We start from the raw sequence: 7,673 nt of genomic DNA on the forward strand, positions 1-7,673 counted from the left end.
CTCCCAGGTACCGATTTACTGCTAAGTAACAGGGGCATCAGGGTTTGTTTCTCGCCGGCGTCCGGGATCGAACCCGGGACCACGCATTCATTGTTCTGTCCGGTCAGCCACCGGCTCGCCTTGTAAGGAAGGAAGGGGGAAAGGAATGGTGCCCAACTCACACTTTGAAGGGTTTATTAAATCCCCACCAGTACTTGAATGATGAGGGAAGGGAAGAGAACTGTCACTGGAAAAGCGCCAAGCCATTACGACTATATAGCACTTGGAATGAGTCAGGATAAGGATTTAGGAGGGGACCGGCGGGGGGGGGGGGGGTTATCTTGAGGTGATTTTGGGGCTTAGTGTCCCTGCGGCCCGGTCCTGTCTCCGTGGTGTAGTGGTAACAGTCTCCGTGGTGTAGTGGTAAGACACTCGCCTGGCGTTCCGCGAGCGCTATGTCATGGGTTCGTATCCTGGCCGGGGAGGATTTACTGGCGCAATTCCTTAACTGTAGCCTCTGTTTAACGCAACAGTAAAATGTGTACTTGGATGAAAAAACGATTCTTCGCGGCAGGGGATCGTATTCCAGGGACCATAGGATTAAGGACTTGCCCGAAACGCTACGCGTACTAGTGGCTGTACAAGAATGTAACAACTCTTGTATATATCTCAAAAAAAAAAAAAAAAAAAAAAAAAAAAAAAAAAAAAAAAAAAAAAAAACTATTTGGAAGGTCGGGGATTGAACGCCGACCTGCTTGAAAGCGAAACCATCGCGCTACCGTCCAGCCCAAGTGCTATATAGCCAAGCATACATCAAATCTTTAACATAACTCAATCCTAAAGTAAACTCTGTATGGACACCGAGAACCAGAAACATCACCTCTCGCGGTGTATATCCCTTCCTTCAGTTTAAACGCTTGTATTAAAAAAATAAAAAAATAAAATCCATTATAAAGGAGAGAGGGAGGGACTAGAGAAGAGAAGCAGCGGGTGGTGAAGGATGGTGCCTGTGGCCGGCCATCCGTCACCCTGGTGGCCACAAGGTCTCTGCTGCATCACTTGTACACTCCTCACCCCCAACATATAATTACTCGCTGCCAACTCCTCCAACGTTATTGTTTTTCTTGGCTTCAACTTTTAAATTAACTTTCTGGCTCTTGCCTGTCCTGGCTGCTAACACAGTCTCCTCCCGCTTCCTACAGTATTGGTTACATAAACTAATCCATACAAGTGATGCTTTCATCATAAACAATTTATATGTATAAAATTAGAATGTCTGTCTGTGTGTCCCGTTTGAGATTGGAGTCCAAATACTCGAGTCCTGCCACACCCAATTTTACACAGTAATTGCTGTTGGGTATATACCCAACATATGGCTTAGTCGGGTTGCCACAATCAGAATAGAGCGTGGCACGGTGTCATAAGGATTGCGAACCTCCTGATGACTCTGGGTCCGCTAGACCATTAAAAACATTCTAAAATACAAAAAAACAAAAATTTCTTACAGACACACACACACACATGACCAAATATATGATCCTTAAAGCATAATTTTACTACCTGACGTTAACGACCCATTAAAAAGTTCTGGGCTACTAATAAAATATAGAGAGATAGAGAGGGAGAAAGGAGAGAGAACTGCAAGACTCCTTACCTCACCAACTTTCAGCGATTCCTACATGACGTAGGAGATGGCAGGTCACATTTGCGGCTGAGAAAACACAGGCATGATGATAACTAGACTGAACATTGCAAATCGGACAGGCTTGCAAATGAGTGGTAAACCCCTTGAGTTCACAGATGAGTGGAGTGTCGGGGACATGCACTCACACTTGAAACAATTGCCTCCTCCAACGAAAATTTAAGATCTCACGAGCACTGTGTGTACACCGACGGCTCAGTAAAAATCTTCTACTGGACGGACTGCAGCAGCATGTAGGTTTTATAGAAATAATATTTGGACAAAGACTGTCAGTATCAGGTTAATCAACTGGCTGACCTCCACACAAGCAGAACTAGCAGCATTACACTTAGCTACCAGTACATTAAAAAACATTGGTGGAGGAATAATATTTTGTGATTCAAAGTCTGCTCTTCAAGCAATCGAAAACTCCTCCTGGAAGATCGGCAGCAAGAGCCTCATACTATCAAATTATAAATGACATAATCGCTGCACAGAGTAAGGGGTTTCAAATCTCCTTTGTATGGATACCATCACACATAAATATAACCCATCATAATGAGACAGACATTGCAGCCAAATTAGCGTGTAACAAAGATGAAGTTGAATAAGATCTAGGTATCCCCATGTCTGCTGTCAAAACTGTATTGTTCCAAACACTCAGGTCTAATAGGAAAGAAATTAATGACTCCCAAGGACCTGAAAACACCAGTATAAAAAAACTATGATTTGATCAGATCTGAAACCTATATTTATGGGCAGTACAAAACGTCCACCAGACTGTGCGACACAGTGGATGCCAGATCAGGTTGAGTGACCATTACCTGTGGCAGGTGGCTACAGGTGACGGATCTCCCAATCCTGAGCACTCCAGGTGCAAACTCTGTGAGCAGAAACTGCAGCATGATCTCCCACACTACATCACAGAAGGCCCAGTTATTAGACCATTCAGACCCGTTGGCATGAGGTACTTGGAGCTTTGCAATTACTTTATTCACTCTCGTGTTCTTGAAGATATCCTCATATTGTACCCAAAATTTGCCAGTGTAGACTACTTATCACACGCCTCTGTATGACTAACCATAATGTGTGATGGGGATTTTAGCATCACGTAGCTAGCTTTTTGACACTGTACTCCCCTTCATAGTCTAGAGTAGCTGTACAAATGCAGTTGTACCTAATGTGTTAATAAAAAAAAAGGGTACATGCACACGTCACGCCGCTACCACACCGCTGTCTTGGTCAAAGAGCCCTCGATATGCCGCCGCTGTATTGGTCAAACAACACGCGATACGCCGCCGCTGTATTGGTCAAACAACACGCGATACGCCGCCGCTGTATTGGTCAAACAACACGCGATACGCCGCCGCTGTATTGGTCAAACACACGCGATACGCCGCCGCTGTATTGGTCAAACAACACGCGATACGCCGCCGCTGTATTGGTCAAACAACACGCGATACGCCGCCGCTGTATTGGTCAAACAACACGCGATACGCCGTTACCACACACAGCACAAATCACAGATGTGCAGATCTGGTTCAACAGGTGGTAGAGCGTGCTGCTGAAGAGTGTGTGGTTGGCGGGGTCGTGGAGCACCGCGTGGAGGAGCACCAGGCCGCCCACCTTCAGCAGGGAGGACAGAAACAATACGTCCACCCAGAGACTGACAAGATCACGCGGAGGATAGCTGCCTGTTGGGCCTCCACGGAGACTCTGTGTCCGGCGATGTTCCACTCCTGGAGCTTCAGGAACCCACACAGGAGCAGCAGGATGGTCGCCTGCAGCACCGGCCTGTAGTACGCACTCAACACCATACAAACGGGAACCAAAATGCGGAACACCTCCAAGTAGCTGTTGGAGAACTTGAGGAGTTGTTCTCAATCTGGTTCCTGGCGTTCCTTAACCAGGAGCCGAGGTCGGTAGGATCATACAGCAACGACCTCTGCACCACCACCTCCACGACTCCAACCCACAACTGGTATCCGAACGACATGATTTCCCAGATGACTTCCAAGTCAAAGGTCTGGAAAGGGAGGGCGAGGGAAACCTCATGGCGTTCATTCTCAAGCTGAGGGCTTAAGCCGCCGTCATCCTTGGGGTCGGGGTCGTGGAGCACTGCATGCAGGAGGACCAGGCAGCCCACCTTCAGGAGGGAGAAGAGGAAGAGTGCCTCCAACCCAGAGACTGACAAGAGTACGCTGAGGATAGCTGCCTTCTGGGCTCCCACGGAGACTCTGTGCCCGGCGACGATCCTTTCCTGGAGCTTCAGGAACCCACACAGGAGCAGCAGGACGCCAGCCTGCAGCACCGCAGCAGCACGGGCCTGGAGTACGCACTCAACACCATACAAACAGGAACCAAAATGCGGAAAACATTAAGTAGTCGTTGGAGAACCTAACATAGTTTCGAGATGGCCGGGTCCTGGCCATCCTGACGGTCTTCGGAAACCTGAAGTTCATTACTGAGCCCAGGAAGGCGGACACCCCGACGGAAGGACGCACCACCAGCACCTTCAGGAGCATGAACCACATCTCCAACCCAAAGGAAAGAATTCTTCGGGGACTTCCCAGTCGAAGTTGCCATCTAAGTAAGAGAGCAACTCTAGCGGTGTGTGGTGCAAGCTGTCCATTCTCAAAAACAGTTACACGGGCAAATATTTCTTGGATAAATTCAGATTTTATTACTATTGAGGGAGAGCAGAGTACGGTTGAGCGAGGCGCGGGTATAAAGACAGATGTGTTTGTGTTGTCTGGCGAGATCTACGTCACGAGTCTGTCTGTCTGACTCTCTCTCTCTCTCTCTCTCTCTCTCTCTCTCTCTCTCTCTCTCTCTCTCTCTCTCTCTCTCTCTCTCTCTCTCTCTCTCTCACTCACCTGATGTAACAAGGAACATACTAGCAACGACCTCCAACTCCAACTCTATGGAGTTGGAGTTCCTAAGGCAGTTTGTAGTTGACTTCAACCTCGTTCTGGCAACTCCAGCGACGGCGCTGGAACCAAGCGTATTGGCGTTTGCTTTTCCACTGAACAATTTCAGCAACGTAGAGAGGGAGGGACCTGCTGCACGGGTAACAGCTTCTCCTCCATATCGACCTTCCCTGGCTTTGCGCCCTTGAGAGGACACTTCAGTCTAGACAACCAGAGCAAAACTCCATAGTCTCCCGAGACTGCAGGATGCCTGCTACTACTAGCAAGAATTTATGATTGAGAAAATTCCTGACCTCGTGTGAGGAAGTCAACCACAAGTGAGGTAGCAATCAACCACGAGTGAGGAAGAAGTCAACCACGAGTGAGGAAGTAGTGGACTTAATAGGTAAGCAAGTTCATAATTAACACTGTTGACCTCAACACTCCTGATAACACACCCATAGATAACGTGTATGATAACGTACATGACAGCCTAACAAAATGTTTTCACACATTTACAGATAACAGGTGTCATATGCAGCGGTTACATTTAATGTTAATTGGGAATTCCTGCAGCGAAAAATGGTAATTGTATACCAAATTATAGAGGGCAGGTGCCATGACACTGTCCAACGTGAGGCTGACAGTCACCATGACACTGTCCAACGTGTCTGTAAAATAAAATGAACTGCCAGCCATTATTCGGTAAAACATCCACTGTACAAATTCTTGATGTGAAAAACAAAATATTGTTTTTTAGAAGATGGTCTGTTAAAATGGGCTGAGTTGTTATAACAAAGGTATAACGAAGCAATCTGCAGGTCTAAACAGTTCATATACAAGCTGCTAGTCTCCTGAGACTGATGGATGCCTACTGGTGTATATAGACTAGTAAGCGGGCAAAGAACTTTTTCAGTGTCAGAGTAGTTAGTAAATATAATGCACTAATTAGTGATGTGGTGGAGGCTGACTCCATACACAGTTTCAAAAGTAGATATGATAGAGCTCGAGAAGCTCAAGAACCTGTACACCAGTAGATTAACAGTTGAGAGGCGGGATCAAAGAGCCAAAGCTCAACCACACAAAACCACAAACCCAATCATACCGCCGCAAGCACAATTAGGATGAATACACACATATGCTAGTAAATACGAATTAATAAACTGATATATATATATATATATATATATATATATATATATATATATATATAATATATATATATATATATATATATATATATACGAGTTAACAAGCTGATATATACGAATTACCAAACTGTTATATACAAATTAACAAATAAATTACACGCGACGATAGCTCGGTGTAGAGGCGCGATGATACCGGCCAACCTCAGCTTCGCTGGACGTTATCACTGACAACGTAACGTATATGATTTTTCTCTTTATCTTTGTGAGATTGGCAAATTAGTTGTACTATAATATACAATTATATTCTGTTTACAACTCTAATTTCTAGTTTTCATTCTCCGATGCACTCTGAGAGGCTTCGACGAGGCTCCACTACACCGTGAACAACAGTGACCTTATTGCAATGCTCAACAGCCATGTTGCAAATCCCGGAATTGATTAAGGTTCCCTGGTGTCCAACAAATTTCATGCTACCGCTGCATATTCTAGAACTGGTCTGACATATGTTGTGTGAGCACGCCAGTGTGTGTGTATGTGTCCCATAACGCCCACTGACACAACGGAAGCAACGCCCACACTGACTTAACGAGCCCATATTGGCTTAAGACGCCCACACTGACTTAAGACGCTCACACATTGACTTAAGGCGCCCACGTACGAGTTTCGCTTCTCCAGTAGTTTACCTTAATTTACACCAAAGTTCGAGTACACTTAATTGCAAAAACCTGATCCCTTCACATTTTCATTTTGGAAACCAGAGAATGATTTTAACCCTAAAAGGACGTTGCTAGCCTTCACAGAGCTCGGGATTTATAGACAAGCGGGCGACATTAATTTCAATTCGCGTTGGGTCATAAATCCCAGGTTGTGGTGCCATATATCCGGACCGACACAGACCCCGCGTGTAGCGGTGATTGCAATATTTGCATTACTGAATCATTGTCACCGATACATCATATGAGGCGCGGGTTAACTTCCTCTTTGTGGCTGAAGTTATAATTGTTTTCATTTTGTATTTTTTTGCACAACTTTTCATTCACTTGAATTCACTGCTACCTCTCTTTTCTCCACCTTCACTTGACTTAATTCATTCTCTTTTCACTCATTCACTCACCTTCGTACATTTCACATAATCTTTTTACTCACCTTTATTCTAGCTTTATGTCTTCCTTCTCTACCTTTTTTACTTTCATTAAGACATGTTTTCTCTCACCTTTATCCAGCCCTCGCCTCATTCTTCACTGTCAAGACACCACAATGTCTGATCCGTCTCTCACCGTCACTTGTTTCTTTGCTCTGTGCACCCCTTCCCTCTCTCCCCTTGTTACCCTACTCCTCTCATTTGTCGTTCTCTTCTACCAGTCATCTCTCTTCTCTCATACTCTCGCCTAGTTTATTCCCCTACCTCATTCTACCTTTCCTTTCTTTGAACTCTTATTCTTCTGTCATTTTATTCCTCTTCTCTCTTTCTCTTGTTTTAACTCCTTGTTTTCTTCTCCTTTTATCATACTTGCCGTCTCATCTTCAGTCTCTTTCCTGCTCTCTCTCCTCTTCTTCATTCTCTCTCCGTCATTTGCTCATTTTCTCTCCCTCTCTTTCTTTCCCGTACACATCTATCATTATTCATTCATTTTCTCCCTTATCCCTGCTTCTGTATTTCAACTCCTTCACTTTCTCATTCCCACCCAATCCTTCTCTCCCTCATCCTCTCTCTCCCACTCTACCCTTCTCCCTCCCTCCCTCACTCCTTCCCCCTCTCTATTCCTCCCCTCCCCACCCCCTCCCCTAGCCCCCTTCCCTGGTGAGGGGAAAGTGGTCCGTGTTTGTCTGTCATTTATAGCCATCTGTTGTGCATGTTTACTCCCTTGCTTACTTCATTGATTTCCGAATACACGTACATATGCGCACGCGCACGCAAACACACACACACACACACACACCACACACACACAC

The sequence above is a fragment of the Procambarus clarkii genome, chromosome 40 (assembly GCF_040958095.1).
Source record: "Procambarus clarkii isolate CNS0578487 chromosome 40, FALCON_Pclarkii_2.0, whole genome shotgun sequence".
Lineage (NCBI taxonomy): Eukaryota > Metazoa > Arthropoda > Malacostraca > Decapoda > Cambaridae > Procambarus > Procambarus clarkii.